This window comes from Arachis ipaensis, chromosome B8, assembly GCF_059453495.1.
Source record: "Arachis ipaensis isolate K30076 ecotype BB chromosome B8, ASM5945349v1, whole genome shotgun sequence".
Taxonomy (NCBI): Eukaryota; Viridiplantae; Streptophyta; class Magnoliopsida; order Fabales; family Fabaceae; genus Arachis; species Arachis ipaensis.
Genome location: NC_142443.1, coordinates 37132312 through 37143302, shown reverse-complemented (window position 1 = coordinate 37143302; position 10991 = coordinate 37132312). Strand labels below are relative to the sequence as shown.

Below are 10991 nucleotides of genomic sequence, written 5' to 3'. Positions count from 1 at the left end.
TTCAAGATTTGCGTCAATTAACTCTCGCCTTCTCTATTATATGTAAGTGACCAACTTTTCTTTTTTATAATCATTTCAAATTTCTAAATTCTACTCTTCTTTTCTTTTTAAATTTATTTTTACTATTTAATTAAATTTAAAATTGCCCACTATTTTCTAAAAGGAATTTAAAAGAGCGAAGAGCGGGATTAGGAGAAAATAATTACCTAGAAGAGCGAAAAGCAAAAGTCTATGCATTAATCAAGTATTTTAATTTTTTAGCGTACAGTTACTGTAACTAGAATAGTAGACAGTTTTAGATCTAAATCATAAGGAAAACAATAAACGAAAAATTTAAATAAGTGATGAAAGAAGATGTCAAATTAAAAGAATTAAAAGTTAAATATTCCTTGTATTTGTTACAAATTTAAAAATAAATTTTAAAAAAATATTTACACACTTTTTTAAGTATTAAAAATTTAGATTATTTTAATTGTAATTTTTTTAATAATAATATACGTATCTCGTTTATAATATAAACAAAATTATTATAAATGCATTATTTCGTTTGCAAACGAGATATAGTCAAATAAAAAGAATTATGCTACGTGTACACCAAAATCAGCCACCAAAATCAATCACTAGTATAAAATATATGTTGGAATATAAATACACATTGAAAATAAATTAAACCACACATGTATTTATATACAAATATATTGGTGGCTAACTTTAGTGACTGATTTTGGTGTACAAATTAAATAGCATTTTTAAAATAAACGAGATACAATATAATTATTTTCTTTACGTTATAAACGAGATATGTAATAAGATCTAAAAACGTAAATAATGTTCAAAATACTTATTTCAGTAAATAAAATAATTAAAATATTCTTTCAAAAAAATCCAAATAATTAAGATTAATAACTAAAAACATTAAAATATTTTAAATACTGATCTGAACATACCTGAAATGCACTCCATGTTATATATACATAATCTTTAAAGTAGTAAGACGTCCAACTTCGAGGGTCCTATTATGATGAAGACATGATTTGGGATTTTTTAAAATAAATATAAGAATTATGGCTATATGCAATGATTTTTTTAAATAAATATAATAGTTACCATTAATATATGCAAACATGACAGTGTTTACGTTTTTGTCCATCATATTATACATCTTGCTTATAAAACAAAATATATATATATATATATATATATATATATATATATATATCATTTATGAACAATATAAGTAACAAATCACTATTAATGTAAACGTGATGTATGCGGCCAAATTTATCTCATTTATTGTACAAACAAAAAACAAAGAATAAAAAATTTGAACTCTCTACAAATGGATTCATTCGGCTTAAAGCATCACATTTCTGTTTATAAAATATATTTTCACAAAAGCTGCAGATCTCAGTGTTGGATTTATCTGTTTATAAAGCTGCAATCTATAAAACACTTCTCATAAAGTTTATGCCTCCGCATAAGTTCCTCACGAATAGAAAAAATTTTCTCATTCTCACAATATATAGCATTCACCAAAGAGAAATACTCCACTTATTATGTGTTAAATAAATATAATAATTATCATTAATATATGATTAGAATAGATGTTCATGTACTATGACCATTGTAATCAAAATCTTTATGTGTTAATCACGTTTTTTAATTTGATTATTAGGTTTGTTCTATTAAGTTTTATTAATAAAGTTCTACCTCCAAGTAATAATCTTAATTAAATCCAACCAAGTATTTTAAATTTACGTGAACATATTTTACTATCGCTTCTTCTTCTTCTTCTTCTTTTTCTTTTTCGATACTGCATCGTTTTCTTCTTTTTTTTCTTTTTCGTTATCTTTTTTTTTTCGTTATTGTCATCACCAACAACACCAACATTTTACTAACATCTTTATTAGTTCTGATTTTTTCTGGTGCTATTATTAAATAATTTCGATTTATTTCTTAGTTTATTTGAGTTTCATTTGGATCCAGAAATGAATTCAATATGTTTTTGTTGGTGATTGAATATTTTTACTGCTTGTTCAAATCTGAATTAATTTCGGTTCATTTGTGAATTAACTGAGTTTTACTTTATGCTATTGTTAAGTACTGACCAAACTTTTTATTCCTTAAAAAAATTTTGTTCATTTCTTAGTTTAATTTAGGTTCATTTAGTTTTTTTTCGTTTGAATTTGCTAAACTTGTTCATGTGTCGTTGTTTAGTTAGTTTTTGTTCAAAGCTGAACTAATTTCGGTTCATTTGTGAATTAATTGAGGCTCACTTGATATTGCTATTAAGTATTGACCAAATTTTTTATTCCTTAAGAAATTTCGGTTCATTTCTTAGTTTAATTTAGGTTCATTTGGTTTCGTTTCATTTGAATTTGCTGAACTTATTCATGTGTGGTTGTTTAGTTAGTTTTTGTTCATATCTGAACTAACTTCGGTTCATTTGTGAATTAACTGAGGTTCACTTGATTCTGCTATTAAGTATTGACCAAATTTTTTATTCCTTAAGAAATTTCAGTTCATTTCTTAGTTTAATTTAGGTTCATTTGGTTTTGTTTTGTTTGAATTTGCTGAACTTGTTCATGTGTGCTTGTTTAGTTAGTTTTTTATTCAAATCTGAACTAATTTCGGTTCATTTGTGAATTAATTGAGGTTTACTTGATGTTGCTGTTAAGTATTGACAAAATTTTTTATTCCTTAAGAAATTTCGGTTCATTTCTTAGTTTAATTTAGGTTCATTTGGTTTCGTTTTACTTAAATTTGCTGAACTTGTTCATGTGTGATTGTTTAATTAGTTAGTTTTTATTTAAATCTAAACTAATTTCGGTTCATTTGTGAATTAACTGAGGTTCAATTGATGTTACTGTTAAGTATTGACTAAATTTTTTATTCCTTAAGAAATTTTGGTTTATTTCTTAGTGTAATTTAGGTTCATTTAGTTTCGTTTCAATTGAATTTGCTGAACTTATTCATGTGTGATTGTTTAGTTAGTTTTTGTTCAAATCTGAACTAATTTTGATTCATTTGTGAATTAATTGAGGTTTACTTGATGCTGCTATTAAGTATTGACTAAATTTTTATTCCTTAAGAAATTTCGGTTCATTTTTTAGTTTAATTTAGGTTTATTTGGTTTCGTTTCACTTGAATTTCTCCTCCTCATCTTCTACTTCGTCTTCTTCTTTTTCATCATTTTTTTTTCATCTTCTCCTTCTTATTTTATTTTCTCAAAATTTTTCTTGATTTACTCTCTTGAGAGGAATGACATCAAGAAAAAAAAAGAAAAAAGATCAAACAGAAAAAAGAAATAAATGACTACAATAACATGAAAAAGAGGAAGAGAAGAAGAAACAAAAACAAAATCCAGCAACAACATCATCAATAGAAGAAGGAGGAGGCGCACGAAAAACAAACACAAATTAAGTGAAGCAGAATTTTGTTTGCGAAAGTAGTTTTTGTTGAGTTTAAGTCAACTTAGTTAGATTTGGTTGCCAAAAATTTTTCAATGTATAGCAACTCTCTAAGTTTTATTATAAACTTTCAAAAACAAAGTAATAAAACTATTGACATTTTTTATTTAGTTATTATCTTTTAGTTTTTCATTGTTCTTGGAGTGCATTGAAGTATACATGAAGTTTTTTTATTTGATATAAAAATATGTTACGCTTTAAAAACGTGACAATAGGTTAACATATAAGCACCATTACAAAAAAGCGTGGCAATAAATTTATATTTTAATATGCTTTTAAAAGTGTGACAATAAATTTCATGTTAGACACATTTTAAAAGCGCCGGCAGCAAATTGAAGGCAATTGTTATGCTTTGAAAGCATGGCAACAGGTCTCGACTAACGGCCACATTTTTCCATAAAAAAACATGGCATAAAAAAAAGCATGGCAATTGAGTAGAAAAAGCGTGGCTATAGAAAACTGACCATGACAGAACACGTAATCCTTTGAAAAGTATGACTATATCTCCAAAAAGGTGACCAATTTTTATTGCCACACTTTTCACACTTTTCGCCACATTTATCAAATGTGGCAATAAACTTATTTTCTTACAGTGATAATTGAATTTAATTTATAACTCAAACTTGACTTATTGCGAATTTTCGAGTAAGTAATTTAAATTTTAAACCTATAAACTTACTTATCATTTATTTAGGTATTACTTTAACATCTTATCTATAATAATACAACTTACTATCTAAAATAGTTACATTACATTATAATTCATATAACATCATGAACCTAATTTATGTGAATTGTTATTTAAAAACTTAATTCTAAACCTCAAAGCTCATAAGAACAAACTTGATGAAGCAAGTGTCCCAATAATAAATGGGTTATTCTAGTATAACTAAGTTACAGTGACTACCTATAATATTTTAAAAAATATTATTAAAATTAAAGTAATATTTTTTATTATTAAAAACACTTTGTAAAAAATGTTGCTTTAAAAAAGTGTTATCAAAATATTAAAAAAGTATGACTTTAATTTTAACACTTATATAATTACTATAGCCACCATAGCATAATCATACTAGAATTCACCCTAATAAATATACATTACTACGTGCTTCTCCTTTACGAGATCAATGATTTGTAACATTAACGGGAAATTCATGAATCTCATCTGTCCAAGGGTTCTTCTCCTTTACTGGATCAATAGTTTGCAATGCATACCACACAGCACTGTTGCACTTAAATCCTGACCCAAATGCAATCTGCCATATCCGATGACCCTTCTTGACTCTTCCTTTGGCCTCACAATATGCCAATTCATACCACACTGAGCTGCTTGAAGTGTTACCATATCTATAAAGAGTCATTCTAGAAGGTTCCATATGCCAATCACTTAGTTTGAGCACTTTTTGCATCTGATCTTGCACTGCTTTTCCTCCAGTGTGAATGCAAAAGTGTTCAAAAGCAAGCATAAAATTTGGAGCATATGCCTTTATGACCTTTTTCTTAAATAAATTTCTCGCAACCAAATTTGTGAGAAATTTCAGTTGTTCAATCAAAGGTAGCACATTTTTCGCAAGAGTTGAGATGTTTGCGTTAAGGGCTTCTCCAGCAGAACTCATAATGTCCTTAGAAAGCGCGACACCAGTATCACCATTGTCGTCCTCTTTTTGAAGGATGCTGTTGTAGCAATTATCTTGATAACCTTTGTGGGTGCGAACAATGTGTTTGAGATAATATTTGGAACGAAGAGAATCGGAAATGCGATTGGAGAGTAAAATTGCTGCACCTCCCACGCGAAAGAGGCAATTAGAAACAAGCATGGAACGATTGTTTCCAAAGTACGAGCCACTGTTAATATTTTCCGTGCTGATGACTAAGGCATAAGAGTTGGGATGTACCTGCCATCTCAAAATCAATTAATTAACGACTCAAAAAATAATAAGAAGAGGGAGTGTTCATGTCTGCACGATTTCTATTTTCAATTCATGCTTCCTTTGGCATTGCCATTATGAGTAACAATTTTGGGAAGTTCTATATTTGAGGAGACTATGGAGCTACTTGTGGTGTTCTAAATTTAGAACATTTATGCATTTATTAGTCAAAAGAAAAAGTTGATATTTTTCTTTTATGTGAGGTATTTAAATAATATTATTCTTTTATTTATAAAATATACATTTTTTTTTATAAGATCAAAACAAACTATTTTTTAATCTATTTTATTAAAATACGTTTTAATTACAAACAATATATATTGTGTGTGTGAATATTGGTTGGTTGATTCAAATCATAATAATAACACAAAATAAATATTTATTATGTAATAAGTTTTATTACCTTCGATGTTTAAGTTAAATATTTTTTAATAAATTAAAATATTTTATACCGAAAGATATTTTAGTCAAATAAATTAAAGAATAATTTATTTAGTCACAAAAAAAAGAATAATTTATTTTAATTTTGAAGGAAAAAAAAAATATATATATATATATATATATATATATAGAGAGAGAGAGAGAGAGAGAGAGAGAGAGAGAGAGAGAGAAAAGAATATTGTCGTTTAAACATCTTATATGAAAAATCCGAATATTATTTTCTCTAGTTAAAATGTATATATCTTAATGTGAGCATTTATTAGTGAGATATATAAAACTAAATATAAAGCATTCATATTTAATAGAAATTAATGTAAATCTAGCTAGCCAAAGAGTCTAAATTAAATAAAATATTAAAATTTGAGAAAGGAAATACAAAATTTATCAGTAAATTATTTATTTAGGGTAAGTTTGCTTTTGTTCTAAATGGTTATGTTTAATTTTAATTTTGTTCCTATTGTTTTAAATTTTTGTTCATTTTGTTTTTTGGAATTTGATGTTATTAACAAAGAAGCTAATGTGGCGATACATGTCAAATGATATAAATGTCTCGGGACATTATTAAGAGAATTTTAAATAGAAAAAGTATAAGTAGACAATAAAAATACTAAATAATGTGAATAATGAATATATTAGATGTTTAATTTATTAGGTGTGTGAATAGTTATCCTAAATTCCTAATATTAAGATTTAGGTGGGTAATTTGAAGTGTAGTGTATTTTTATTTTATTAAGCCAATTTTAATATTCATTGTTCACATTGTTCACAAAAGTGATTGTTTACCTAACAAAATCCTTTTAAATATCTTACAAAATTAAATATGTCATATGATATGATGACATGTTAACCTATTATACATCACAAGTTAGAATTTTCATTAACAGCGTCAAAATTTAAAGCCAAAATTGAAATATATTTAAAATGTAATGAACAATTAAAAAAAATCAAATATTAAAAAATAAATTTAAAATTAAACGTAAATATCTTTCATAAAAAAATAATTGTTCTCCTTAATTATTTTTATTTGTTTAATAAATCCGTTTGATGTTATATATATATTCAAATTAGAATTAAGCAATATATATTATGCTATACTTTTAATCATATTATGTAGTATTTATCTTTAGTATTTAAATTTTTGGATTCAAATACCTGCAATAGTTGTTTGGCAAGTTCAATGGAAATAAGTCCAGCACTGCAACCCATGCCACTAAGATTATAGGTCAAGACATTGTGGCTAAGCTTGTAATGGTTGACAATCATTGAACTGAGAGAGGGCATGCTATTGAACAAAGAACAATTGGTTACAATGATTCCAATTTCCTCTTTCTTCACTTTTGTTTTCAACATAAGTTCATCAATGGCGCCAATCACCACGGATTCTGTCTCATTCCTTGCCTCAGCCAAGCATGTGTTTGATGGGGTTTTCATGAGACATTCCGGCAGGTAGGTCTTTTCACCAATTCCAGATCTCTCTAGAATCTTCCGTGTGAAATCTAAGCTCTCATCTCGATATTTTCCTGTACTCTTCGTTAACTTCAAGAAACTCTCCTTAGTGCACATGCATGCAGGATTATGAGGTTTGTAGCATGCAAAATCCACAAGATAAACGTGTTTGTTTTTTGTGGGGTTCATTAGGTAACAATAAAGTGTGGCTAATATTGATGCTATCAAGCCACACCTTATTAAAACCATAATAATCTCATCATGATCAGCCCAGAAGTCTTGAATCATAATGACGAGGAAATTATTACAAAAATAAGACATAGTAGCGAGAGCTAATAATAATGTTAAAAGAGGCACAAGAAAGAAAATATGTATGTGGCAACACACATTATACCGCTATTTATACAGGCAGACTTAGACTTTAATTTCTACGGTTGATTAATTGGTGTATTTTATTGGCAAGAAGTCCCGTTGTTAAACGCATTACTTTTACATCTTCCCTTTCATAAACCCTAACCATTACATTATTGCCTCTGCCTCTATTACAAGTTTCACTTCTTTTAAAAATAAAACATCTCTCACTCTATAAATTAGCTTGTAGGATTAAGTTAGACATAATCAATCTTAATTTTGACATGTATTAAAATTTCTATGAATTAAAAGTCTAGAATTCGATTATTACTATTCCAATAATAATAATAATAATAATAATAATAATAATAATAATAATAATAATAATAATAATTAGCATAAGATAAATAGAAAAGAAAAAAGAAGGTCCATATAAAATTCATACAAACTCAAAAATTTTTTTGCATAAAGACTGAGAGATTATTTAATTACTCATATGCTTTTTCCTACTAATTTAAACTTTTAAGAAAAGTGATATCTCTAAACTTTTTTAAACTAAGAGTGGCAATAGCACTACAAGGGACATTGATGAATAGCGGCCCTTTTTTTGGAGAATTGCGGCGGTTTTTAATCACCGCAAAATAGCATACCAGCAGTTTGATAAATTTTTTTTGTTTACTCAAACGGTATCTTTCAACCCGACAGGTTAAGGACTAATCCGTCGTGGATCTGAGCTCCATTTAAGAGTCTGCCGCTGGTCAATGAGTTGCTGCATGCACAAGGCGGGGTTCGAACTCCCGATACTTGTTTAAGCGGACGAGTGAGCTGACCACTCAACCAACCCAAGTTGGTTAGCAGTTTGATAAATGTTGCGGTTTAGGACGCATGCATTTGATTTTGTGGCGATTTCTAAGAATCGTGGTATACTGTTACTAATCAGGATTGTTGATTTTTCGGCGGTTTATAACCGCTGCTATTTTAGTAAGTAAATTTAAAAAATAATTTAGGATAATTATACAATTGCTGCAAATTTATGTGCATTTTTTAAAAAATTATGACGGTTCAAAACGTCGCAATTTCATACACGAGTTTAAAAAAAAATAATTAATTACAATAGTTTATATTTTTTTTTACTATAACTTATTTTTTTATATCATATTTATTAAATTTGAGATATTAACATAAAAAAATACTAAATAAATAATATTAAGCTCGTACATCATTCCAAAAAAATATTAAACTCATCGATCATGATTATTATAACCACTCTGAATTCATTAAACAATAAAAAAAAATGCTCTACTCCCTTCCTAAATAAAAATGAAAACCAATGCTTGCCAATTGATTGGTAATGACTACTAATGCCAATAATATCGCACACACTTTTCAATTCATTCTGGTAGGTCCTCATGCACCATTACTGCATTCGTTGGATCTAGTATAAAGAAGATAAACATAATAATCAATAACTTAAAATCTAATTACAATGTTTGAGTACAAAATGAATCCATTTGAGGTCATAGTAATATTCACATATAAACTAACAATAAAATATCTTGCAATTGAGGTATTAATCACTTGACAAATCAATAAATAAGCTCCTTCTTGATACACAACTATCATATCCATTAGCTCCAATCTAGCACACTGCATTAAAAAATGCCTCATCTTATTCAATGAGAAGATACATTGCATAATGCATAAAGATAGCTTAACGCAAAGCACAAATTAATACCATAATAACAAGATTGCCATTATGATAAACCTTGATCTAACTCTTATCCTCTATTTTATGTTATCCTTTTTCTCATCTTAATGAAATTTTTTTTTATTAAATAATAATATTGACTCAAATTGTTTAGGTTCATGATAAATATGAGAGTATAGGACTAATGCTAGACGTTAAGCCATGTAAGAAGAGATGGACGCATGTCATCTTTAAAAGAAAAAAACAAACAAATAAATAATTATAGGATAAGAAGGATAAAGATAGAACAAGAAGATTACCTGATGATGTATTCTAAGCAACACTTTGTGGTTGGCGTGAATTTTTGGACATGAAAAAAGGTCTTGAAAAAAGTTCTCATTTAGCTATTCATCTCTAATTGCATTTATCTGTAGATAATAATAAGTATTAGTAATCAAGACCATTGTATGATTATTTTAAAATTCATTCACGAAGTCACAGTCCAACCATTATAATTAAGTTTCAAATTTTTCATCTGAAACTCTTTAGGCAATGAAAGAGATGGAATTCAAAATTTTTAGAGGCTTGAACTCATAAACAAATCGTTTTTTATTACTTGAATATTCTAAGTCCAGTTAAAAATAAGCAGTGCCCTGAATATACTCATTGATTTAAGTCAAACTTTTGCTTTTCAATCTAGAACAGATCAAATAATATAATTGGTACTTAAACAAACTCCCAAAAAATTTAATAGAAGGCATCAACCAAAAGAGCACAAGAGAAATACATAAGATTAGTCTACAACTAATCACAGTTGTTAGTCCAAAATTTAGTAGAAAAAATAGAAAAATGCTCAAAAATTGACTCACATTCTAGCTTATTAATACATTTTCTACAAGTTAAACTTACATAGCTATTTAAAGAAGCAAGATAAACAACTCTTTGTAAAGAAACACATGCTTGATGATTTCCTGCCATAAAGTATAATAGTATAGCAATTTTTGAGAAAAATAGAAAGTATACAAAATAAAAATTCTAAAATAAAGTGAATTGATAACACTGGACATTGGACAACCATCATTGTAAAAATTAAAATGCAAATTAAAAGACATCTTTACAGATTCATATATATCTTCAAACAACAAGCTAACATCACACTCACTCGGTTTTGATATCTTTCAATACAATATTTATTAGGTTTCGAGAACCTTAGCTAATCTGTTTATTTTCATTTTTTTCCTTATCTGTATATTTGTTATTTTTAATATATATTAATGTATATTTTTATTGTGGCTGAAATATGTATGCATTTGGTTTTGTTGGTTTAATTTTTGAATTGATTTTTATATTTGTTAGTTTTGAAATATTTATTGTTGCATATTGTTTTATGCTGTCTGCTTTTATTGATTCAATCTTTTATTGATCTGCTTATGTTGCATATTTTTTACTAAATTGCTTAACTTCATTTAAGTTTTTACTAATTTGCATATTTGTTATCTTAGCATATTTGTTGTTGTTTGGAATTGGTTTTTTAATATTGGTAACATTATTATCGGGTAGGGCGGGATGGGCCAAGTAAGGCACCAAAACTTACCTCTATTCATTTCATTGTCGTTCTCAATTCATCCAATATTGTTCGGTCATTCACCTACAAATGTTCATATTTTT

The 10991-nt window shown here is 27.3% G+C and overlaps 1 pseudogene; it reads right to left on the bottom strand.

Moving 5' to 3' along the window:
• Window positions 1-4594: 4594 nt before the first annotated feature.
• LOC107610851 (3-ketoacyl-CoA synthase 2 pseudogene) lies at window positions 4595-7506 on the bottom strand (annotated as a pseudogene).
• Window positions 7507-10991: the final 3485 nt, after the last annotated feature.